Below are 27,874 nucleotides of genomic sequence, written 5' to 3' on the forward strand. Positions count from 1 at the left end.
TTCACTTCATTTCAACAGAAACACTATTTCAGCATTACTGGACTCAGAAAGCTGTAAACTGACAATCTTGATCATTGAAGTCCTAACATAAGTTTTTGTGTATATAACTTCTAACACATTAAAAACTGTCTTACAGCATTGCAGAAAACATTTTATTTCATAAGACATAAGCTTGTTTCAGTTTGGCAAGATTTGCACTGAATACTGAATGAAACAGCTTTATCTAATAGAGAGAAAAGCTTTTGAGCAGATTTGGGCTTGATTTCACTTCATTTCAACAGAAACAGTATTTCAACATTACTGGACTCAGAAAGCTGTAAACTGACAATCTTGATCATTGCAGTCCTAACATTAGTTTTTGTGCATATAACTTCTAACACATTAAAAACTGTCTTACAGCATTGCAGAAAACATTTTATTTCATAAGACATAAGCATGTTTCAGTTTAGCAAGATTTGCACTGAATACTGAATGAAACAGCTTTCTCTAATAGAGAGAAAAGCTTTTGAGCAGATTTGGGCTTGATTTCACTTCATTTCAACAGAAACACTATTTCAGCATTACTGGACTCAGAAAGCTGTAAACTGACAATCTTGATCATTGAAGTCCTAACATAAGTTTTTGTGTATATAACTTCTAACACATTAAAAACTGTCTTACAGCATTGCAGAAAACATTGTACTTCATAAGGCATAAGCTTGTTTCAGTTTGGCAAGATTTGCACTGAATACTGAATGAAACAGCTTTATCTAATAGAGAGAAAAGCTTTTGAGCAGATTTGGGCTTGATTTCACTTCATTTCAACAGAAACACTATTTCAGCATTACTGGACTCAGAAAGCTGTAAACTGACAATCTTGATCATTGAAGTCCTAACATAAGTTTTTGTGCATATAACTTCTAACACATTAAAAACTGTCTTACAGCATTGCAGAAAACATTGTACTTCATAAGACATAAGCTTGTTTCAGTTTGGCAAGATTTGCACTGAATACTGAATGAAACAGCTTTATCTAATAGAGAGAAAAGCTTTTGAGCAGATTTGGGCTTGATTTCACTTCATTTCAACAGATACACTATTTCAGCATTACTGGACTCAGAAAGCTGTAAACTGACAATCTTGATCATTGAAGTCCTAACATAAGTTTTTGTGCATATAACTTCTAACACATTAAAAACTGTCTTACAGCATTGCAGAAAACATTGTACTTCATAAGACATAAGCTTGTTTCAGTTTGGCAAGATTTGCACTGAATACTGAATGAAACAGCTTTATCTAATAGAGAGAAAAGCTTTTGAGCAGATTTGGGCTTGATTTCACTTCATTTCAACAGAAACACTATTTCAGCATTACTGGACTCAGAAAGCTGTAAACTGACAATCTTGATCATTGAAGTCCTAACATAAGTTTTTGTGCATATAACTTCTAACACATTAAAAACTGTCTTACAGCATTGCAGAAAACATTGTACTTCATAAGGCATAAGCTTGTTTCAGTTTGGCAAGATTTGCACTGAATATTGAATGAAACAGCTTTCTCAAATAGAGAGAAAAGCTTTTGAGCAGATTTGGGCTTGATTTCACTTCATTTGAACAGAAACACTATTTCAACATTACTGGACTCAGAAAGCTGTAAACTGACAATCTTGATCATTGCAGTCCTCTAACATTAGTTTTTGTGCATATAACTTCTAACACATTAAAAACTGTCTTACAGCATTGCAGAAAACATTTTATTTCATAAGACATAAGCATGTTTCAGTTTAGCAAGATTTGCACTGAATACTGAATGAAACAGCTTTCTCTAATAGAGAGAAAAGCTTTTGAGCAGATTTGGGCTTGAATTCACTTCATTTGAACAGAAACACTATTTCAGCATTACTGGACTCAGAAAGCTGTAAACTGAAAATCTCGATCATTGAAGTCCTAACATAAGTTTTTGTGTATATAACTTCTAACACATTAAAAACTGTCTTACAGCATTGCAGAAAACATTGTACTTCATAAGGCATAAGCTTGTTTCAGTTTGGCAAGATTTGCACTGAATACTGAATGAAACAGCTTTATCTAATAGAGAGAAAAGCTTTTGAGCAGATTTGGGCTTGATTTCACTTCATTTCAACAGAAACACTATTTCAGCATTACTGGACTCAGAAAGCTGTAAACTGACAATCTTGATCATTGAAGTCCTAACATAAGTTTTTGTGTATATAACTTCTAACACATTAAAAACTGTCTTACAGCATTGCAGAAAACATTTTATTTCATAAGACATAAGCTTGTTTCAGTTTGGCAAGATTTGCACTGAATACTGAATGAAACAGCTTTATCTAATAGAGAGAAAAGCTTTTGAGCAGATTTGGGCTTGATTTCACTTCATTTCAACAGAAACACTATTTCAGCATTACTGGACTCAGAAAGCTGTAAACTGACAATCTTGATCATTGAAGTCCTAACATAAGTTTTTGTGCATATAACTTCTAACACATTAAAAACTGTCTTACAGCATTGCAGAAAACATTGTACTTCATAAGGCATAAGCTTGTTTCAGTTTGGCAAGATTTGCACTGAATATTGAATGAAACAGCTTTCTCTAATAGAGAGAAAAGCTTTTGAGCAGATTTGGGCTTGATTTCACTTCATTTGAACAGAAACACTATTTCAACATTACTGGACTCAGAAAGCTGTAAACTGACAATCTTGATCATTGCAGTCCTAACATTAGTTTTTGTGTATATAACTTCTAACACATTAAAAACTGTCTTACAGCATTTCAGAAAACATTTTATTTCATAAGACATAAGCATGTTTCAGTTTGGCAAGATTTGCACTGAATACTGAATGAAACAGCTTTCTCTAATAGAGAGAAAAGCTTTTGAGCAGATTTGGGCTTGATTTCACTTCATTTCAACAGAAACACTATTTCAGCATTACTGGACTCAGAAAGCTGTAAACTGACAATCTTGATCATTGAAGTCCTAACATAAGTTTTTGTGCATATAACTTCTAACACATTAAAAACTGTCTTACAGCATTGCAGAAAACATTGTACTTCATAAGGCATAAGCTTGTTTCAGTTTGGCAAGATTTGCACTGAATATTGAATGAAACAGCTTTCTCTAATAGAGAGAAAAGCTTTTGAGCAGATTTGGGCTTGATTTCACTTCATTTGAACAGAAACGTCTCTAGGTTACGTATGTAACCCTAGTTCCTCGAGGGAACGAGACGCTGCGTCAAAAGCGCTTTGGGGAACGCGCCCAGCGTGCGCGACTCTGAATATCGTGTGAAATCAGACCAATGGAAGAGCGTGACGTCACCGGCGGAGTGACGTAAGCGACCAGGAAGCTATAAAAGCACGTGCCACGCAGCTGGCGTCAGCTTCGAGTACCAGCAAGCGCCGGCAGGGGTGCCGGGGGGTATGGCTCCGAGACGCAGCGTCTCGTTCCCTCGAGGAACTAGGGTTACATACGTAACCTAGAGACGTTCCTCTTCAGGAACTCGAGCTGCGTCAAAAGCGCTTTGGGGAACGAGTACCAACGCCGCCAGACTACCAAACCCCTGCCTAGTGTGTATCCGAAGAGCACAGCTTAGGTCAGGAGGACTGAAGCGCCTGGAGTGACTGGCATGTCTAGGCCATAGAATCTGACAAACGTGGAGGGCGTGGACCATCCCGCAGCGTTGCAGATGTCCAGCATGGATACACCTGCTAAGAAGGCCTTGGAGGCCGCCATACCCCGGGTAGAGTGAGCCTTGGCTCCCGACAGCGGGGGACGACCAGAGGACTCATAGGAAGCGTTGATAGCCTCGACTATCCAACGACTGATAGTCTGCTTAGAAGCAGGAAAACCCCTCTTGGGGGGACCGTAGCATACAAGCAATTGATCGGTCTTTCTCCACAGGGCAGCTCTGTGGACGTATGCGTCCAGCGCTCTAACTGGACACATACAATTTAGCTTCGCCTGGTCGGGCTCCCGAAAGGGAGGAGGACAGAAGGCCTGCAGTACGACAGGTTGTGGTGTAACAGAGGGAACCTTAGGAACATATCCCGCTCGAGGGTATATGAACGCTTTAGTCATGCCTGGTGCAAATTCAAGATAAGTAGGGGCCACAGAGAGGGCCTGAAGGTCTCCTACTCTCCGCAGAGAGGTGATAGCCAACAGAAAGGAGGTTTTAAGTGTAAGGTGTCTGTCTGAGATATCTTGAATAGGTTCAAATGGGGGTCTGCACATTGCCTCTAACACCACCACCAGGTCCCACGGGGGAATACGGGACCGTACTGGAGGTTTCAGCCTCAGCGCACCGCGGAGGAAACGTGTAACTAAGGGGTGTCTTCCCAAAGACTGGCCATCGAGAAGGGCGTGGTAGGCCGCAATAGCCGCCACGTAAACCTTCAGCGTGGAGTGGGTCAACCCTGCAGAGAGCCTAGCCTGTAGAAACTCCAGAACTGTACCAATCGGGCAGTTTGCTGGGTCTAGCTGGCAGTCTCTGCACCATGAGGTGAAGAGTTTCCACCTCAGGGCGTACAATTTCCTCGTTGAGGGAGCTCTGGATTGGAGAAGGGTCTCAACAACCTCGGTTGAGAGACCGGCTGCTAAAAGTTGTGCCCCCTCAGGGGCCACACCCACAGCTTCCACAACTCCGGGCGAGGGTGAATTATCGTACCCTGCGCCTGCGAGAGGAGGTCTGTCCTGATCGGTATCTCCCACGGAGAGCCGTCGAGGAGCGAGACTAGATCTGAGAACCATACTCGGCCCGGCCAGAACGGGGCTACTAACAACAGACGGACCCCGTCCCGGCGTACTCTCGCCAGAACTCCCGGGAGCAGAGCAATAGGGGGAAATGCGTACAGACGAAGCCTCGGCCAGGTCTGTACCATAGCGTCCAGTCCCAGAGGAGCTGGATGAACTAGAGAGAACCAAAGGGGGCATTGAGACGTCTCTTGAGATGCAAATAGGTCTACTTGAGCCCTGCCAAATATTCTCCATATCTGCTTCACTACTTGTGGGTGAAGTTTCCACTCCCCGGGCCTCGGCCCCTGCCTCGACAGTATGTCTGCTCCCACATTTTGTTTCCTAGGAATATATACTGCTCTTAGTGAGAGGAGTTTGCTCTGGGACCACACCAGGATCTGGTGCGCCAGCTTGTACAAAGGGCGCGAACGCAGACCTCCCTGGTGGTTGATATAGGAGACCACCGATGTGTTGTCGGTGCGCACCAACACATGGTGACCCCTTAGGTCTGGGAGGAAGTGCTTCAGTGCACGAAAAACTGCTAGCATTTCTAGACAATTGATATGCCATGTTCGATGGCGATCGCTCCACAGACCACGGGCAGGGTGGCCACTCATGACTGCACCCCAACCAGTGAGGGATGCATCTGTCGCTAGCGTTACACGGCGACAAAGAGCTCCCAGCACCGGGCCCTGTTTCAAGAACCAAGGTTTCTTCCATACATCTAAGGCACGTAGGCAGCGCCGCGTGACCTTGATAGTGCGGAGTAGATTGCCCCTCGGGGAAAATCCCTTGGTCTTGAGCCACCACTGCAGGGGCCTCATGTACAGCAGGCCAAGAGGTATCACGTTGGACGCAGCTGCCATCAGACCCAACAATCTCTGAAATTGTTTGACAGTGAGTGACTGGCCTTGTTTGACTCTCTCGACTGAGATGCGGATCGACTCGATACGAGCAGGGGACAATCGTGCCTGCATCGTGGTCGAATCCCATACTACGCCTAGATAGGTGGTTCTCTGAACCGGAGAAAGTACACTCTTCTTGGCGTTCAGTCTCAAACCCAGCTCCCCCATATGTGCGAGGACGACATCTCGATGCCGAACCGCAGCCTGCTCTGACCGAGCTAAGATCAACCAATCGTCGATATAGTTGAGAATGCGGATGCCCTGCATGCGCAGGGGGACCAGAGCCGCGTCTACACATTTTGTGAACGTGCGGGGTGAGAGTGCAAGGCCGAAGGGAAGTACTCGATATTGGTAAGCTTCGCCCCCGAAAGCGAACCTCAGAAACTTCCTGTGATGTGGAAGGATGGATATATGAAAATATGCGTCTTTGAGATCTATCGTGACAAACCAGTCCTGGGACCTGATCTGTGCTACAACTTGCTTGATTGTGAGCATTCTGAATTTTAGTCTCATAACTGAACGATTTAAGACCCTCAAGTCTATAATCGGACGCAGCCCCCCATCCTTCTTGGGAACTATGAAATACCGGCTGTAAAATCCGGACTCCCTGTCTTGAGGAGGGACCACTTCGATGGCCTCCTTCTCTAATAGGGTTTTCACCTCCTGTTCCATAACCAGACCCTGCCTGAGGCCGACTACTGTCTGAACGACCCCGTTGAATACTGGCGGCACGGAGCCGAACTGAATGCGGTAGCCTTTTTCTACTGTGTGCAGGACCCATCGAGATACATTTGGCAGTAGTTTCCACGCTGCTAAATAATCTACTAAGGGAATCAGTCTCTCGAGACTGATCTCTGGTGTAAGAGGCCCCCGCAGGGGCGGCGAGCGTCTCAGCCCCGCTACGCGCACGGGCGGAAGATACTGAGAGCGATGCTCGCTGGGACCTGCTGCGCCCTGGATCACTGGCAGGGTTAGCAGACCGGCCCCCAGAGGGCGCTGAGGGGAGACGGGCACCGTGTACTGCGGTGTGTACCGCTCTACCCCAGCAGAGGCTGCCCTCTGAAACCCTGGGTTGTTGGCGTCAGGGTTTCTTGGCCGAGGACTTCTTAGCTTCAATAACCGCCCTGAGATCTTGTTTGGGCTGGGAAGTCCTCGGCCGAGAGCGTCGTCGAGACTCTCGTTCCCGACGCGGAGGAGCACGAGAGGCGACGCTCTGCTTCTGAGCCTCGCGGTACGAGGAGCTAGGGAGCGGCTGGGGCATCTCCCGCCCAGATGCCCCGAGGGAGCGACGAGGGAGGAACTTATGGAATGCCGCCGCTTGCTTGCGGGCCTCCTGAAACCTGTCGACGACAGAATTGACTGCGTCGCCGAACAGGCCAGTCGGCTGGATCGGGGCGTCCATGAGGCAGACCCTGTCCCGCTCTTTCATATCAGACAGGGTCAACCATAAGTGCCTCTCCGCGGCCACCATAGCTGCCATGGACCGCCCAATCGCTCGAGCGGTCTCCTTGGTGGCGCGGAGGGAGAGATCAGCGGTCCTTCTTAGCTCAGAGATATCATGGGACTTGATCTCCTCTCCCTCATCTAGCTCCTTGAGCAGATCGGCTTGGTACGCCTGTAACACCGCCATGGTGTGCAGACACGCACCAGCCTGACCTGCTGCCGCATACCCTTTGCCCACCAAAGCCGAAGTTGTTCTTAGTGGCTTTGAGGGCAATGCCGGGGCCTTTAGAGACGACGCCGCACCGGGGGACAGATAGCTCGCGAGCGTCTGTTCCACCCGGGGCATCGCTCTATAACCGCGCTCTCCCATCCCCACTACGTTCCCATAGTAGTCTGACGAGGGGATGTAGAGGCGGGCCGAGAATGGGCGTTTCCACGACCTGGAGATCTCATCGTGCAGGTCGGGAAAGAATGGCAGGCCCCGGCTGGGAGGTGGCTGACTCGCGCGCAGGAAGCGTTCATCAAGCTTGCTTCTCTGCGGTTCAGCTGCTTTCTCGGTGGGCCAATCGATGTTTAGCTTGGCCACCGCGCGAGTAACCACCTCCAAGAGCTCCTCATACTGCGGCGAGTGGGGTGGCGAATCCCTGTCGAGCGACTCCACATCAACTTCCTCCTCGGAGGAAGAGAGGCGAAGCGTCGACCCCTCTCCCTGAGTGGAAGGAACCGCTGAGCGTGCTTCCGACTCTAGGGATTGGGTGCCGGATCTGGCAGAAGTGGAAGGAGATAGGGACTGGCCCGTCTCCATTCCCTCCACCAGATCCACTTGCGAACCCCACGAGTGCAGCCGCCGTTCTGCCTCAGCAGAAGCGGGACCAGCACCGCGGGGAACGCTGGCGAAGGCCCCCTCCTCGAAGAGGGCCCTCCGGGAACGAAGCATACGCACCGACATCCGCAAACAGTGCGGGCAGTCGGCCCCCTCGAGAGCCGACTCGGCGTGCTTCGAACCCAGGCAAACCACGCAAAGGTTGTGTGTATCCACACCCGTTATATATCTCGGGCAGGGAGGAACACACAGCCTAAAACGCGATTTGGAATCGCCAGAATGCTTAACTTTCGCCTTGCTTTTGGGCATTGTCTAGGAGCTCTTAAACTGGACAGACAACAGTAAATAAGACTCACAGACAAACAGTTTGACAATCACACACAGAGCGCTTGCTGAGAGACGCGAAGCTGACGCCAGCTGCGTGGCACGTGCTTTTATAGCTTCCTGGTCGCTTACGTCACTCCGCCGGTGACGTCACGCTCTTCCATTGGTCTGATTTCACACGATATTCAGAGTCGCGCACGCTGGGCGCGTTCCCCAAAAGCGCTTTTGACGCAGCTCGAGTTCCTGAAGAGGAACACTATTTCAACATTACTGGACTCAGAAAGCTGTAAACTGACAATCTTGATCATTGCAGTCCTAACATTAGTTTTTGTGCATATAACTTCTAACACATTAAAAACTGTCTTACAGCATTGCAGAAAACATTTTATTTCATAAGACATAAGCATGTTTCAGTTTAGCAAGATTTGCACTGAATACTGAATGAAACAGCTTTCTCTAATAGAGAGAAAAGCTTTTGAGCAGATTTGGGCTTGATTTCACTTCATTTGAACAGAAACATTATTTCAGCATTACTGGACTCAGAAAGCTGTAAACTGACAATCTTGATCATTGAAGTCCTAACATAAGTTTTTGTGTATATAACTTCTAACACATTAAAAACTGTCTTACAGCATTGCAGAAAACATTTTATTTCATAAGACATAAGCTTGTTTCAGTTTGGCAAGATTTGCACTGAATACTGAATGAAACAGCTTTATCTAATAGAGAGAAAAGCTTTTGAGCAGACTTGGGCTTGATTTCACTTCATTTGAACAGAAACACTATTTCAGCATTACTGGACTCAGAAAGCTGTAAACTGACAATCTTGATAATTGAAGTCCTAACATTAGTTTTTGTGCATATAACTTCTAACACATTAAAAACTGTCTTACAGCATTGCAGAAAACATTTTATTTCATAAGACATAAGCATGTTTCAGTTTGGCAAGATTTGCACTGAATATTGAATGAAACAGCTTTCTCTAATAGAGAGACAAGCTTTTGAGCAGATTTGGGCTAGATTTCACTTCATTTGAACAGAAGCACTATTTCAGCATTACTGGACTCAGAAAGCTGTAAACTGACAATCTTGATCATTGAAGTCCTAACATAAGTTTTTGTGCATATAACTTCTAACACATTAAAAACTGTCTTACAGCATTGCAGAAAACATTGTATTTCATATGGCATAAGCATCTATCAGTTTGGCAAGATTTGCACTGAATACTGAATGAAACCGCATTCTCTAATAGAGAGACAAGCTTTTGAGCAGATTTGGGCTTGATTTCACTTCATTTGAACAGAAGCACTATTTCAACATTACTGGACTCAGAAAGCTGTAAACTGACAATCTTGATCATTGAAGTCCTAACATTAGTTTTTGTGTATATAACTTCTAACACATTAAAAACTGTCTTACAGCATTGCAAAAAACATTTCATTTCATAAGACATAAGCTTGTTTCAGTTTGGCAAGATTTGCACTGAATACTGAATGAAACCGCATTCTCTATTAGAGAGAAAAGTTTTTGAGCAGATTTGGGCTTGATTTCACTTCATTTGAACAGAAACACTATTTCAACATTACTGGACTCAGAAAGCTGTAAACTGACAATCTTGATCATTGCAGTCCTAACATTAGTTTTTGTGTATATAACTTCTAACACATTAAAAACTGTCTTACAGCATTGCAGAAAACATTTTATTTCATAAGACATAAGCTTGTTTCAGTTTGGCAAGATTTGCACTGAATACTGAATGAAACAGCTTTATCTAATAGAGAGAAAAGCTTTTGAGCAGATTTGGGCTTGATTTCACTTCATTTCAACAGAAACACTATTTCAGCATTACTGGACTCAGAAAGCTGTAAATTGACAATCTTGAACATTGAAGTCCTAACATAAGTTTTTGTGCATATAACTTCTAACACATTAAAAACTGTCTTACAGCATTGCAGAAAACATTGTACTTCATAAGGCATAAGCTTGTTTCAGTTTGGCAAGATTTGCACTGAATATTGAATGAAACAGCTTTCTCTAATAGAGAGAAAAGCTTTTGAGCAGATTTGGGCTTGATTTCACTTCATTTGAACAGAAACACTATTTCAACATTACTGGACTCAGAAAGCTGTAAACTGACAATCTTGATCTTTGAAGTCCTAACATAAGTTTTTGTGCATATAACTTCTAACACATTAAAAACTGTCTTACAGCATTGCAGAAAACATTGTATTTCATATGGCATAAGCATCTATCAGTTTGGCAAGATTTGCACTGAATACTGAATGAAACCGCATTCTCTATTAGAGAGACAAGCTTTTGAGCAGATTTGGGCTTGATTTCACTTCATTTGAACAGAAGCACTATTTCAACATTACTGGACTCAGAAAGCTGTAAACTGACAATCTTGATCATTGAAGTCCTAACATTAGTTTTTGTGTATATAACTTCTAACACATTAAAAACTGTCTTACAGCATTGCAAAAAACATTTCATTTCATAAGACATAAGCTTGTTTCAGTTTGGCAAGATTTGCACTGAATACTGAATGAAACCGCATTCTCTATTAGAGAGAAAAGCTTTTGAGCAGATTTGGGCTTTATTTCACTTCATTTGAACAGAAACACTATTTCAACATTACTGGACTCAGAAAGCTGTAAACTGACAATCTTGATCATTGCAGTCCTAACATTAGTTTTTGTGTACATAACTTCTAACACATTAAAAACTGTCTTACAGCATTGCAGAAAACATTTTATTTCATAAGACATAAGCAAGTTTCAGTTTGGCAAGATTTGCACTGAATACTGAATGAAACAGCTTTCTCTAATAGAGAGAAAAGCTTTTGAGCAGATTTGGGCTTGATTTCACTTCATTTGAACAGAAACACTATTTCAACATTACTGGACTCAGAAAGCTGTAAACTGACAATCTTGATCATTGCAGTCCTAACATAAGTTTGTGTGCATATAACTTCTAACACATTAAAAACTGTCTTACAGCATTGCAGAAAACATTGTATTTAATAAGGCATAAGCATCTTTCAGTTTGGCAAGATTTGCACTGAATATTGAATGAAACAGCTTTCTCTATTAGAGAGACAAGCTTTTGAGCAGATTTGGGCTTGATTTCACTTCATTTGAACAGAAGCACTATTTCAACATTACTGGTCTCAGAAAGCTGTAAACTGGCAATCGTGATCATTGAAGTCCTAACATAAGTTTTTGTGCATATAACTTCTAACACATTAAAAACTGTCTTACAGCATTGCAGAAAACATTGTATTTTTTAAGGCATGAGCATCTTTCAATTTGGCAAGATTTGCACTGAATACTGAATGAAACAGCTTTCTCTAATAGAGAGAAAAGCTTTTGAGCAGATTTGGGCTTGATTTCACTTCATTTGAACAGAAGCATTATTTCAACATTGCTGGACTCAGAAAGCTGTAAACTGACAATCTTGATCATTGAAGTCCTAACATTAGTTTTTGTGCATATAACTTCTAACACATTAAAAACTGTCTTACAGCATTGCAGAAAACATTTTATTTCATAAGACATAAGCATGTTTCAGTTTGGCAAGATTTGCACTGAATATTGAATGAAACAGCTTTCTCTTATAGAGAGACAAGCTTTTGAGCAGATTTGGGCTAGATTTCACTTCATTTGAACAGAAGCACTATTTCAGCATTACTGGACTCAGAAAGCTGTAAACTGACAATCTTAATCATTGAAGTCCTAACATAAGTTTTTGTGCATATAACTTCTAACACATTAAAAACTGTCTTATAGCATTGCAGAAAACATTGTATTTCATATGGCATAAGCATCTTTCAGTTTGGCAAGATTTGCACTGAATACTGAATGAAACAGCTTTCTCTATTAGAGAGACAAGCTTTTGAGCAGATTTGGGCTTGATTTCACTTCATTTGAACAGAAGCACTATTTCAACATTACTGGACTCAGAAAGCTGTAAACTGACAATCTTGATCATTGAAGTCCTAACATAAGTTTTTGTGCATATAACTTCTAACACATTAAAAACTGTCTTACAGCATTGCAGTAAACATTGTACTTCATAAGGCATAAGCATCTTTCAGTTTGGCAAGATTTGCACTGAATATTGAATGAAGCACCTCTACCTCACAGAGAGACAAGCTTTTGAGCAGATTTGGGCTAGATTTCACTTCATTTGAACAGAAGCACTATTTCAACAGCAGATGGGAGTTTTACTTACTCAAACATGTTCTGAGGGCAGAAAGGAAAATGATTGGTTTACAGATTCAACCAATGAAATTGAAGCAGAGGCGGAGTCAGGAAATTTGAACATGTGGAAGGAATACTTCAGACAGATACGTTACTGACACTTCGTGGGAGGCATTTATTGCAAGGTAAGTTCATTTACCATGTATTTTCATGAAAAAAATTAACATCTCTAACATTTAATAAGATAATTAGCAAAGAAAGATGCACAGAACAAGTAATCATGGACTAAATATTATATAGTATGCATTTTCACTTGACTGCTTCATCAGTTGATTACACCAAAGCTAGTTATGAGATATCTGGAGTAAAACATGCTTTTCCAATGCTTCCACGCTGTCTGTGAAACCGATATGAGCGACAAAAGAACTCTGCTTGAAATTAGATCAGTCAGTTAGCGTTAACATTAGCTTTAGCACTGCTCTCAGGGCAGGAGTACTCAATATTGATATTACTGTTATTTTTAATGAACTGTGTGCTGCTTACAGGGCATGAGTATTCAATATTTAAATGTATACTATTTTATGCTATTCAAATTACTATTATTTTACTAAACTATGTGCTGCTTTCATATTACTGTTATTTTTACTGTTCTATGAGCTGCTCTCAGGGCTGGAGTATTCAATATTGTATTATGTGCTGCTCTCAGGGCAGGAGTACTCTATATTCATATTACTATTATTTTACTAAACTATGAGCTGCTCTCAGGGCAGGAGTATTCAATATTGTATTATGTGCTGCTCTCAGGGCAGGAGTACTCTATATTCATATAACTGTTATTTTACTAAAGTATGTGCGGAGGCGGACGCACTAACAAGGAGGCTAAATGGCTACAGCCACTAGCGTCTGTTGTTAGTGCGTCTCTTGAGATCGGGGAGTGAGGTTTACCTGCACAGCACTACTCGCTGGCCTCCGTTACACTCATCCCCCTAAACCTCACTCCCATCCGGGTCACGGCACCAATGTAACCCCTCTCACCCAGGTCCTCACGGACGCTCCTTGCACTCACTCCGAGTGTGGCTCGAACCCAGGTCTCCGGCATGGGAGGCGGACGCACTAACAAGGAGGCTAAATGGCTACAACCACTAGCGTCTGTCGCTAGTGCGTCTCTTGAGATCGGGAGGTGAGGTTTACCTGCACAACATTACTCGCTGGCCTCCGTTACATAAACTATGAGCTGCTCTCAGGGCAGGAGTACTCAATGTTCATATTACTGTTATTTTTACTGTTCTCTGAGCTGCTCTCAGGGCAGGAGTACTCAATATTCATATTACTATTACTTTAATAATACATGCGCTGCTCTCAGGGTAGGAGTACTCAATATTCATATTACTGTTATTTTAATAAATTATGTGCTGCTCTCAGGGCAGGAGTACTCAGTATTCATATTACTGATATGTTTACTGTTCTATGAGCTGCTCTCAGGGCAGGAGTACTCAATATTCATATTACTATTATTTTACTAAACTATGAGCTGCTCTCAGGGCAGGAGTATTCAATATTGTATTATGTGCTGCTCTCAGGGCAGGAGTACTCTATATTCATATTACTGTTATTTTACTAAACTATGTGCTACTCTCAGGGCAGGAGTACCCTATATTCATATTAATATTATTTTACTAAACTATGTGCTGCTCTCAGGGCAGGAATACTCAATATTCATATTACTATTATTTTAATTTTCTATGCACTGCTCTCTGGGCAGGAGTACTCAATATTCATATTACTTTTATTTTACTAAACTATGTGCTGCTCTCAGGGCAGGAATACTCAATACTCATATTACTATTATTTTAATTATCTATGCACTGCTCTCAGGGCAGGAGTACTCAATATTCATATTTCTGTTATTTGAATAATCTATGCCCTGCTCTCAGGGCAGGAATACTAATTATTTATATTACTATTATTTTAATAATCTATGCGCTGCTCTCAGGGCAGGAGTACTCAATATTCATATTATTTTTTCTTTTTCTAAACTATACGCAGCTCTCAGGGCAGGAGTACTCAATATTCATATTACTGTTATTTTTATTGTATTATATCCTGCTCTCAGGGCGGGATTGTTTAATATTCATATAACTATTATTTTACTAAACTATGTGCTGGACTCAGGGCCCATACATTTGTTTTTATTACAGCTGTGACTGTGTCATGTCGTTTGTCTTCTCTTTGCAGAATAACATTCTTGGAAAAGGCAGAAGTCTTCAGTGGTCCCTTCTTGGAGAAAGGACATTTCTGGACTTTCTTTGTAAGCTCCTCTAGTTTTATTTGAGAATCTTGCTGATATTTGTGCCCATATTATTGCTGATATAAGTGCCCATATTATTTTCCCCTCAAATATTATTTTTCATGAATTGCAATTTAGCTGTTTGTAAATGTATAAAGGTCTGCAAAGGTTTACAGATCAAATTGCACAACAAATAAAGTTTTGTCTCTGAAAAGTAAGAAAACTGATTCTAAACTGTGCTGAAATGAGTTTCAGAAACTCCAATCTCATTTTATGTTACCAGTTACCTGTTAGGTTTGTTTGCATAATGCCAGCCTATGGACGTCATCGACTGTCCTTCAAATGTCTACTACTCTAATCTGCCCTCAATCACTGTAGTTGTAGCTGAGGCCAAACAGAGTACAGTAGGCTGTAGAAATGGCAGGGTTTAGGATGTATTATGTGTCATTAAGAAATTGTCGATTTTGAGGGAGTTGAAATATGATTTTTATGATTTTACTAGTAATTATGTTTGCTTACATTGCTAAATTTCAGATGCTGGACAGTGAGTTGTTCATATATGTAATGTTCCTGGTTTGCAAGTTTGCTCCACACAAGAAATTGGTCCAGGAAATATATGAAAATGAGGATGTTCATGAAGTTCATCCAATGTCCAAAACTAAAACTTAGGGTAAAATAATGTTTTTGTTTTTATATTTTTAATTATTTTTTCATAATCATCAGTGTAAATTGAAACCAGACTCTTTATGCATTTCAAATGCAGGAAGACGTTGCAAACACTTCTGGAGACTTGAAACTGGCTTTGAGAAGATATCTTGCAAGACGACCTAGGGCCTTGTTTAAAGGGAGCATGTTCAAACTACAGCAGTTTAATGATGCACCTACATTTTGCAGTGAAATCTTCCTGTGTATTGTACATGCATTTAATTCACTGGATTTGTTTGTAATTGTTTAAAAAAGGAAAGAAGTCTTAATTATATTTGATTATTTTATTGTATTATTTGACCTGTAAACTGATTATTTTCAATCAACGTTTCATTTTGTTCTTACACAAATAATCTGTACAACATACATTGAATGAAACAACATTTACAGCACAATATACATACATATACATTTTGGTTATTTTTAGAATTACAGGGCTTAATTTCTCTGCAACAGCCTATGAGAACATTAAGTGGTTCCACAAAGATTGACACCCGGAACTTTTGAATTCACATTTATGTATCACCAATTCAACTCAGGACTTCTCTCACAATTCAGATGGCAATTGTTATTCATATGAACATATAGAAATAATTATTTACATGACCTCAGTGATAGCTCATGGATTTGATTATTTATTCACAGTGGAGAAGACAGATGTGTGAACCTAGGAACGCACTGCAGACATTGCCAGTTGTATGGTTGTCTGCTCTAAATAAAATGTCATACTTTTGGAATAATAGATTTAAATGTAATAATATAATATTTATTATTTATTTAAATCTCTGGTTTAAAAGGAAAATAGACCCAATATAGCTGAAATGGTTTTCTTAAATTTTATCTCTCAAAATGATGGTGTTATTAAAAATGTGCAGATTAGCATTAATAAGTAAATGCAACCTCTTATTTACACGAGGCAAACAAAGCTACTAGGTTTGCATTTTTAAGTATTTAATTGTAGGCCTATAAATATTTAAAATTTGTGTTGCGTACCTGTTACTGCCATAATAATGACCCATTTCAAATGTTTACGTGCTTTTCTGGTCTTTTTGTTCTTTATAAGCATCCAATCACTGTGATGGAGCATTTCTGAAAAAGTATTCTCGTAAACATTTTAGTATTTCAACAAAAATAGTAGAGCTCATAGAACAGTAAAAATAACTGTAATATGAATATTGAGTACTCCTGCCCTGAGATCAGTAAAAATAACTGTAATATGAATATTAAGTACTCCTGCCCTGAGAGCAGTGCATCGTTTATTAAAATAACGGCGATATATATATATATATATATATATATATATATATATATATATATATTGTCACGGAGACGAACCCCGTGATTCCCGCTACTGGCCAGCAGAGGGCTCAGTCTCCCGAATATTGACTCTCACGCACCCACACTATCACTTACCGGCTGACATTTCCAAGTGTTATTTCCCGTGTTTGTTTTCCTGTTTACCAGTTCTGTTTGTTTACCGTCTCTTGAACCTTTGCTGCCTGCCTCTTGACCTTGGATTGTTTATTGGACTCTGAATATTGCTTGCTACCCCGATCTATTGCCTGTGTTTTACGACGATTCTGATTACCTTTACTGTAGTGTTTGCTGATACTGATCCTTGCCTGTACGACCACGAGTTGTTCAATAAAGCTTGCAAGATGGATTCCCCGTCTGGTGATGAATCATTACATATATAGTATATGGTGTTAAACAGTGGTGAAAACGGTTTTAAACTGATAATTTTGAAATGATTTAATCTCAGAGATGTGGATTTGGACAGCGATTAAATTAATACATGACCTTGGGATTCGGCTGGAGATTTTCATGGGGATTGTGGGAGAAAAAAATATGACTTTCTGGATTAAGATGGCAATAAAATCACAGACTAACCCCTGTAAATGTTGATAATCACTAACGTCCCCATGAGAACCAATTACCCTTCGAATACCCTTGGCTATTATGTGCTTTTATCAGGTGGAACCAAACACACACCATTTTTCATTAATCTCCATTTTTGCACCATTTTGCACCCAGCAGCATCAGATGCCTCTTCAGTGTTAGCTCCTTTGATTCGTCCTGTTTCTTCCAGCTCCTCCAGGTAACTGGAAAACAAAATAAAAGATCATTCAATAATGCAGAAATTTTCTATTGATTTATAAATGTAATAATCTAAAATATATATATATATATTATTCTTAAAACTATGAATATCACGTACTCCTGCCCTGAGAGCAGCTCATAGTTCAGTAAAAATAACAGTAAAATGAATATTGAGTACTTCTGCCCCAGAGCAGAATATAATACACTAAAAATAACAGTAGTATGAATATAGAGTACTCCTATGTTGAGAGCAGCTCATAGAACAGTAAAAATAACTGTAATATGAATTTTGAGTACTCTTGCCCTGAGATCAGTAAAAATAACTGTAATATGAATATTAAGTACTCCTGCCCTGAGAGCAGCACATAGATCAGTAAAAATAACAGTAATATGAATATTGATTACTCGTGCCCTGAGAGCAGCCCATATTTTAGTAAAATAACAATATTATGAATATTGAGTACTTGTTCCCTGAGAGCAGCACATATTTTAGTAAAATAACAGTAATATGAATATTGAGTACTTGTTCCCTGAGAGCAGCACATAGTTTAGTAAAATAACAGTATTATGAATATTGAGTACTCGTGCCCTGAGAGCAGCACATATTTTAGTAAAATAACAGTAATATGAATATTGAGTACTTGTTCCCTGAGAGCAGCACATAGTTTAGTAAAATAACAGTATTATGAATATTGAGTACTTCTGCCCTGAGAGCAGCAGATAATACACTAAAAAATAACAGTAATATGAATATTGATTACTCGTGCCCTGAGAGTAGCACATATTTTAGTAAGATAATAGTAATATGAATATTGAGTACTCCTACCCTGAGAGCAGTACCTTACACTAAACATAACAGTAATATGAATATTGAGTACTCGTGCCCTGAGAGCAGCACATATTTTAGTAAAATAATATTAATATGAATATTGAGTACTTCTGCCCTGAGTGCAGCACAAAATGCACTAAAAATAACAGTAATATGAATATTGAATACTCCTGCCCTGAAAGCAGCACATAGTTTAGTAAAATACTAGCAATATGAATATGGAGTTTTCCTGCCCTAAAAGCAGCACACAGTTCATTAAAAATAACAGTTATTTTGAGTACTCCTGCCCTGATAGCAGTGCTAATGCTAATGCTAACGCTAACTGACTGATGTAATGTCAAGGAGATACGAATGAGTACTTTTTTCGCTCATTTCTGTTTCACAGACAGCGTGGAAACATTGGAAAAGCATGTTTTACTCCAGTTACCTCATAACCAGCTTTGCTGAAATTAACTGATGAAGCAGTCAAGTGAAAATGCATGATTATTTGTTCTGTGTATCTTTGTTTGCTAACTATCTTTTATGTTATTAATGCTGTCTAATTATCTAAAATGTTAGAGATTTTCATTGTTTTCATGAGAATATATGGTAAATGAACTTACCTTGCAATAAATGCCTCCCACGAAGCGTCAGTAATGTATCTGTCTGAAGTATTCCTTCCACACCTCCAAATTTCCTGACTCCACCTCTGCTTCAGTTTCATTGGTTGAATCTGTAAACCAATCATCACCTTTCTCCACCCATTCCAACCTGCCTGCACTCGCTTCTTGCCGTAGACATTGATGGGGGCTAATCCTCCAATAATTAGAAATCGCTTTTTTCAAATATTACCATGGCCACATTAACAATAGGGCTAGGCTGGCCTTTGATCAGTGGTGAGAAATTTAAAAATAACTAGCTCCGAGCATCCGGGGAAAAAGACAAGAGCACAAAAATATGGAATTGAATGGGAAAATAACTACCCGTGGCTGGAAAACATGAGGGACAATGAATACAAGGCCAATTTTACTATATGCCTTCGCGTTTTTTCTGTTTGTCACTATGGAGTGTGTGATATTAAGCAGCAAGCATCAGGCGATAATCACAAGAGGAGCGAGAGGCAGCGGGCACAGAATCAGAATCAGAATGAGCTTTATTGCCAGGTATGTTACGAGGAATACGAGGAAAACATACGAGGAATTTGTTTTTGTGACAGAAGCTTCGCAGTACAACAGAATGACAGCGACAGAACATAAAACACATTATAAAAGAATAAAAAATACAAATAAGTAGATAAGGAATGACAATATACAAATTGACAATTGTAGACAGGTATATTACAAAATGCAGTTATGTAAGTACAGGTATATTATGTGCAAAATTTAAGTGTATACTAAGTATGTGTATTAGATAAATAGTAAGTGTATGTGTATATAAATATAAAGTGTAGTGTGTTCCACAGTTATTATCAGCTGTTCATAAGATGGATTGCCTGACAGAAGAAACTGGTCCTGTGTCTGGTCGTTCTGGTGCTCAGTGCTCTGTAGCGTTGACCAGATGGCAACAGTTCAAAGAGGGAGTGTGCTGGATGTGAGGGGTCCAGAGTGATTTTGCCAGCCCTTTTGCTCACTCTGATTAAGTACAGTTCTTGAATTGAAGGTAGGGTTGTACCGATGTTTCGCTCAGCAGTCCGGACTACCCTCTGTAGTCTTCTGAGCTGAACCTGACAGTTAATGAAGTGCAGAGGATAGATTCAATGATTGTGGAGTAGAACTGTTTCAGCAGCTCCTGTGGCAGGTTAAACTTCCTCAGCTGGCGAAGGAAGCACAACCTCTGCTGGACCTTTTTCACAATGGAGTCAATATGAATGTCCCACTTCAGGTCCTGAGAGATAGTGGTGCCCAGAATGCCCAGAATCTGAATGACTCCACTGCAGTCACAGTGCTGTTCATGATGGTGAGTGGGGGGAGTGCAGGGGGGTTTCTCCTGAAGTCCACGATCATCTCCACTGTTTTGTGTGTGTTAAGCTCCAGGTTGTTGAGAGTGCACCAGACAGACAGCTCTTTAACCTCGTCTGTAAGCAGACTCGTCACCATCCTGAATGAGGCTGATGAGTGTGGTGTCATCTGCAAACTTCAGGAGCTTGACAGAGGGGTCCTTAGACGTGCAATTATTAGAGTACAGGGAGAAGAGCAGTGGGGAGAGAACGCAGCCCTGGGGAGCTCCGGTGCTGATTGTACGGGTACTGGATGCGTATTTTCCCAGCCTCACTAGCTGCTGCCTGTCTGTCAGGAAGCTGTTGATCCACCGACAGACGGAGGTGGGCACGCAGAGCTGAGTTAGTTTGGGCAGGAGGAGGTTTTTGATGATTTAGTGATGTGTTAAAGGCCGAGCTGAAGTCCACAAACAGGATCCTCACATAAGTCCCTGGTCTGTCTAGGTGTTGCAGAACATAATGCAGTCCAGTGTTTACTGCATTGTCCACAGACCTGTTTGCTCTGTAGGCAAACTGAAGAGGATCCAGTAAGGGTCCAGTGGTGTCCTTTAAGTGGGCCAGCACCAGTTTTTCAAATGACTTCATGACTACGGATGTTAAAGCCACAGGCTGTAGTCATTTAGTTCTGTAATTTTGGGTTTCTTTGGGATGGGGATGATGATGGAGCGTTTGAAGCATGAAGGGACTTCGCACAGCTCCAGCGATCTGTTGAAGATTTGTGTGAAGATGGGGGCCAGCTGGTCAGCACAGGATTTCAGACAGGCTGGTGTAACACAATCTGGGCCTGGTGCTTTTTTCCTTTTCTGCTTCTGGAGGACCTGGCGCACCGCATCCTCGCTAGTCTGTATTGCAGGTGTTGGGGAGAGGGAGGATGCAGGAAATGTGAATGGTGAGAGTGCTTGATTAGAGAGGTGTTCAGGATGGGTTGCAGGAGCTGTTAATGGTGTGAACGGTTGTTTGGAGAGGCATTCAGTGTGGGTTGCAGGAGTTGTTATTGGTGTGAACGGTTGTGTGAAAAGGTGTTCAGGGCAGGTGATGGGTGTTCTTTCAAACCTGCAGTAAAACTTGTTTAGATCACCTGCCAGTTGTTGATTCTCCACAGTGCTGGGGGGTGGTGTCTTGTAGTTGGTAATCTCTTTCAGACTTTTCCACATTGATGCTGAGTCGTTGGAAGTGAACTAAGTCCTTATTTTTCCAGAATAATTCTTCTTTGCCACTCTGATCTCATTTTCCAGTGTGTATTTAGCCTGTTTATACAAGACATTGTCCCCCTTCCTGTAAGCATCTTCTTTGGCCTGATGGAGCTGTCTGAGTTTTGCAGTTAACCACAATTTGTCATTGTTGTAATTTAGGTGAGTCTTGGTAGGAATACACATATCCTCATAGAAACTGATATAAGATGTTACAGTCTCTGTGAGTTCATCCAGATCGGTGGCAGCAGCTTCAAAAACACTCCAATCAGTGAGGTCAAAACAAGATTGTAAATCCTGCTCTGCTTCATTAGTCCATCTTTTTACAGTCCTTAATACAGGTTTAGCTGATTTTAGTTTCTGCCTGTAGGACGGTATAGAATGAACCATAAGGTGATCAGAATGTCCCAAAGCTGCTCGTGGTACAGAGTGATATGCATCCTTTATTGTGGTGTACAGTGATCCAATATATTACTGTCTCTTGTGGGACAAGTAACATGCTGTCTGTATTTTGGCAGTTCACGGTAGAGATTGGCTTTATTAAAGTCCCCGAGAATGATTAAAACAGAGGATTTTGTTGTTCTGTCTCTGTGATCTGATCAGTGAGTTTCTGTAAAGCCAGGCTTACTTGTGCTTATGGAGGAATGTAAACACTAAACAGAATGAACGAGTGAAACTCCTGGGGGAAATAGAACGGCTTGCAGTTGACAAACAGCATTTCTAGATCAGGACAGCACATCTTCTTTAACACCATTACATCCGTACACCACCGTTCATTGATGTAAAAGCATGTCCCGCCACCACGCGATTTCCCCGTTGATTCTGCGTCGCGATCTTCTCTAAACAGCTGAAAGCCCAGCAGATGGAGCGCGCTGTCCGGTATGGCAACACTCAGCCAGGTTTCTGTGAAACACAGAGCAGCAGAGTGTGTGAAATCTTTATTTGTCCGATAAAGCAGAAGGAGTTTTGTTGGGTAGAGAGCGTAGATTTACCAGATGGATGCTAGGCAACGGCGTTCGAAATCTGCGCTTCCTGAGTCTGGCGAGTGCTCCTGCCCGCGTCCCCTGTCTGCGCGTCCTGAATCGTTTGATCAGCGCCGCTGCTCCTCCGATAACAACGTTCAGTAAAACGTCTGAATAATTGAAATCCGGAAAAACATCTTGTGGTGCGTTCTGCCGAATGTTCAGCAGTTCATCCCTGGTGAAACTGATTGCAGGAATATAACTAAAGACAGGACAAACTAACAAAAACACAAAAACAACTGCAGAGCACGTCACAGAGACAGCTATCCTGTATCGGCGCCAGAGTAAAAGCGACGTCAAGGTTCCTTGTCTGTCAGACCAGATGACTCCCGAGGCTGATATGGTAGGCTATGTAATCATGTAGATTTTTAAAACTCAAATATAGTTGATATGAAAGTGATTATATTAAAAGAGATAGTACAGGTTTAGCCTAACATTCCATATACATCTCCCCAGTGCAGGGCCGGCCCTGCCCCAGTGTTCCCCCTTGTGTTCCTGTCTCCCGCTCCCTCATAATTTGTCAATCATTTCTGATGGGTTTCTGGAGGAGGGAAATAATTATTATTTAATTAATAATTATTTTTAATGTATAATTTTTTGCAGTGGAAAGAAAGTTAACTATAATGGATGTATAATTATATAAAGATATTTGCACTACACTTCCTTAAAATGTTGTCCAATTAAATTACAAATATTATTTTTTTTTGTACTGGAAAGAACATTCTAGAAGTCTAATTTTATTGAATAAGTTTGCACAAGGCTACAGAAAACTGATGTGTTTATTTTTCTTCAAATGCAGTCAAAGCCAATGAGTTTTGAATGTTATATGTTGTATTTAAGTGAAAAATAAAACGTATTATAAACAAAACAAATCCATGGTTCATTGTTGGCAAAATGATCATGATAGCCTTTATATTTTACATCTATGTGGTTCAGTCTTGTATATTTATTAGGGCTACTTTGCTACTCTATATATATATAGGCCTAATAAATTGTATTATGATACAATTTGCTATAATGTATTAAATATATTTATCTAAATGTATCAATTAGTTTCCACAATATTCACCTTAAGTCATCATTTCAGGGGTTATTTTTCAAAATTCTCCTCGTGGGGGCATGTCACCGGGAGAGAATTCAATTTTTAAATGCTGGTTTTGAGACCATGAACTTGAGACGGTTTTGCACAGGGCACTTGACCTGAGTTCAGGGTAACTCATAGCCCCGGGCCCAGTGAGCTCTCAATGCGGCCCTGCACATTACCTGTGTATTTTCTGGAATTGCAGTGTGAAAGGGGCTTAGTATTGTCAAATGTATCTCTTAAGTACTGTAGAGCTAAGAACTATTTGTCAATATACCATTGTCGGTACTAGTCTGAGATTTCAATATTAACTAAAACATTTTTACCAAAATTATTCCAAAGCACCACTAAATAATCTATTTTATCCACATTATATAGCTCCAGACTCTTAATTTCAACAAAACAGTTTAAACACGAATAACAACTCCAATAAGAGGTGATGCTTGTATTTAATATTAAATAATACAATTACAAATTCAAAGCTGTTAAAAGAGTTATCTTAAGTTAAAAATAGTTTGCACTTTGCACACTATATAATCATTTTTTGCCCTCTGTCTTCTCTGTCAGAGGAGGAGGGACCTATCCAGGATGTAGGAGGAGCCATGGTTACTCAAATATGATAGTCATGATGGCACCAGCACGTAAGGAACAGCACAACTGCCTCTCTCTAACCTCTTCAGTGTTCACAGGATAGAATGCCCCTGAGGCTACTGCTGGAGACAACAAGACAGAGCAGCAAGGAACTGGGTGGGCCAGGAAATAGACACTCAGATGAAGCAAGTCTGACTTGCTTTTGCGCTGTCACACTCAGAGAGAACTGCATGCTGTCTAAAGGTGCTCCACAATCACTGGACAATCTGTGGGACTTAGAACAAAGAGAGCTAATTTAAAGGATACTTCAATACGAGTCTGGGAAGAATTTGGTAAGCATTTGGGAATGCTTTAATTCGTATTTTGGACAAAGAAATTGGTTTTCCTTCAATGGGATATACCAGGAGTGGATTCTAACAGGACTACTCACTTTGGCTGCATGTGGATGATATTGTTCAAGTCGAACCAGAGGAAATGACTGTGTTAATTGAAACGTTGAAATGAATAGCTGCTATGCTTGGGACAACAATCTTGTGGTGTGGCTAGGGAAAGGACAGAAGGAAGAGGGAGGGGAAGAGGTAGTCAGGTCTTCAACATTAGGCTTTGTTGAAGAATGCTGCAGAGGAGTGTTTAGCACAGTTTTTTTAGGAAACTGAGGAAAATTCTCTTATTGTGTAGCCTCGGCCATCTGCCAGCCTATAGTTGTGCCTTTGTTTCATTGAGATGTACAATACCACTGTTCAGATGGTGGCTTTGACACAGATATGGACCGGCAGTGCCAGCAACAAAAATTCCTCTCTGCAGCTATATAACATCACCCACTGCCCAAAGAATGACAACTTCAAATATCCACTCTACAGCATAGTGTTTAGCATTGTCTTCATAGTGGAACTCATCACCAATGTTGCAGCCATGTACATTTTTACTTGTTAACTGAAACTATGGAATGAGACCACGACGTATATGATGAATCTTGTGGTTTCTGATTTATTATCTGTGCTCACACTCCCTTTGAGGGTCTTCATTCAGCAGAACTGGCCATTTGGCAGCCTCCTCTGCCAGCTCTCTGTCTCACTCTTTTACATCAACATGTATGGGAGCATCCTGTTCCTTACATGCATCAGCGTGGACCGTTTCCTCGCCATCGTTCACCCCTTCCGTTCAAGGGGGCTCCGGACCAAATGCAATGCTAAAATTTTGTGTGCTGCTGTTTGGGTTCTAGTGCTGTCTGGAAGTCTTCCGACAGGCTTCATGCTGAACAGTACTAACAAGCAAAAAAACAACACAATAGCCTGCTTTGAGAACTTCTCCTCAAATCAGTGGAAGAGCCATCTTTAAAGGTAGTCATCTTCATAGAGACAGTGGGATTCCTTATCCCATTGATACTGAACGGTGTTTGCTCCGCTATGGTACTCCAAACTTTGAGGAGGCCACAGACTGTTAGTCGGGAGGGAAGCTGAACAAGAAAAAGATCTTGAGGATGATCATTGTCCACCTCTTTATCTTCTGCTTTTGTTTCATCCCCTACAACGTCAACCTCGTCTTCTATTCACTTGTGCGGACAAAAACTTTGGAGGGCTGTGCAGTAGAATCAGTGGTTCGGACAATCTATCCGATTGCTCTGTGTATTGCTGTGTCCAACTGCTGTTTCGACCCCATAGTCTACTATTTCACATCAGAGACGATACAAAACTCCATTATAAGGAAGTCTCAGATGCACCGTTCCTTTGATGTCAAGTTCTCTGAGGCTTTGCAGTCAGAGACAAACTCCTCTCTTCAGTTCAGCCTGAGGTCCATAAAGAACAACATGTTTCACAATGAGTCTAATGTATAAGGACAAGTACTGGACAAATGTGTGTAAAGAAACTGAATATACAAAAAAGCCCTCTGCAGTGGATGAAATGAGGCATAAAACATGAATTTTCCCTAAATTGTTTTGTTAATATCTCTCAGTACAGTAATTACACAACATACTTTTGGAGGGATTTAATTCCTAAGCACTATTTAATTAAACCCACATACAAAATAGAATGGTGCCATTTTATGCAATGCCTGAAGTGTCATAGAATTAACAAGCTGAAAACTTTTGTTGTCATTTTATATAATACTGTATATTGACTTTGCACTGACATTGATACTGTCATAATGCACAGTGTTTTTTTTCTGTTACAAACTTCACTTGAAAATAAAGTTAGATGATAAATATAGTTAGAGGTGTTTTACTATCGCTCCTTCTCCTTGTGTATTTTCAATACAAAAAGTACTATATAGTCTGTATATTGCAGCTTCAAAGATGAAATATTCTCTTAAAATATTTAGCAGTTACTGTTTAAACTCTTAATATCTATATGCCTCCATAAATGTACTAAATGCATTGTAAGAACAACATTTCCACCACTCAAAGTGTCAGTAACTTAATAGTGAATCAGAAGTACTTCATTCACTTTGATGTGAGGTGCGTTCATGAATCAACTGTGCTTTTTCAGAATTCTGTTCTCTGCATTGTTATAAATATATCATGTGCTGCAGGCAAAAATAAGCTAAGCTTTGGGGTAAATGAGGTTGAAAATATCTTTGTAACCGCACTATTTTTGACATGATAGCACAGCGCTAGGTTTGGCAGGAATGGTTAACATCCAATCATGACCAAAATCCTCCCTTCTAAACATGGCTGTTAAAGTCTGTATTTAAGTGTTGCTATATCTGTAAAGGGAGATCCAACTCTTAAGCTGTTGGCACAACTGAAATGTCAGCTCACCCGCACCCATTGTGTTGCCACGCCATCCACAGGTAGTTTAGTTTAGGATTTGAAAAACAAAGAAAAAGAGGAAATGAAAAAGACTTTAAAAAAAAGTCTAATGAGAAGTACTGACTTCACTCTTACTCCAAATGCAACTGTTCACATTTAGTCATGCAAAGCACGTAGTGTTTTGCGTTCAACAGCACTGACCGTGACTGGATCATATTTTATGTATGTGTCCTCCACAAAATTCAGAACTGGTGAATTACTTTGGGTTTTTAAGTTATAGATTCTTCTAATATTATATTTGGTTACACAAATATTTTAATATTTTTTTAAATCCTTGACTAAACTTTATTTATCCTACATACACATCTCATAAGGTCCAATAAGGTCAAAAAGGTAGATATTGTGTAGTCTCAGAACCAGTAGTTGGTCCACCAATTACTAAGATCGCATTTTGTATTCATGATTGTTTTAGACAATTTAACATTTTGGCAAGAAAGTTGCCCATGCTACACTTAACACATTTTGAATGCATTTTAAGTAAGTTTTAGGCAATTAGCTAGATCTACTAGCAAAGATCTAAATATAGAAGACATCCTCAATGAGCAGTGTGTTAGTTCCCTAATATCAAACTGAAATTCTGTTTTATTTTCACTTCCTCAAGCTCGTCCTGTTTCAGCATGCATGTAGGTGAATGTTATAAAAATGTGCTGATAATTTTTTACTAAATAAAAAAATGAAAAATAAAATAAAATAAAAAATTCGGCATGATATTTTTTTTCCGCATTGTGACAGTATTTATATGCAAATTATTCAGATTTTATCTCCAAACTGTAATTATGATAGTGTGAAAAATCACACTGTAATCCATCAATTTTTAAAGATCATGTTTTGGAACTAAAATAAAGTTTACTTAAAAGTA

At 40.5% G+C, this 27,874-nt stretch overlaps 1 long non-coding RNA gene and 1 pseudogene across 1 annotated transcript; both read left to right on the top strand.

Annotated features, from left to right (window-relative positions):
• Positions 1-12,442: 12,442 nt before the first annotated feature.
• Positions 12,443-15,382, top strand: LOC128029501 (uncharacterized). The gene is made up of 3 exons (XR_008187406.1): positions 12,443-12,611; positions 14,662-14,734; positions 15,248-15,382. It is a non-coding gene; the product is annotated as an uncharacterized LOC128029501 (long non-coding RNA).
• An 8,734-nt stretch (positions 15,383-24,116) lies between these two features.
• Positions 24,117-26,413, top strand: LOC128028552 (lysophosphatidic acid receptor 6-like; annotated as a pseudogene).
• Positions 26,414-27,874: the final 1,461 nt, after the last annotated feature.

This window comes from Carassius gibelio, chromosome A15, assembly GCF_023724105.1.
Source record: "Carassius gibelio isolate Cgi1373 ecotype wild population from Czech Republic chromosome A15, carGib1.2-hapl.c, whole genome shotgun sequence".
Lineage (NCBI taxonomy): Eukaryota > Metazoa > Chordata > Actinopteri > Cypriniformes > Cyprinidae > Carassius > Carassius gibelio.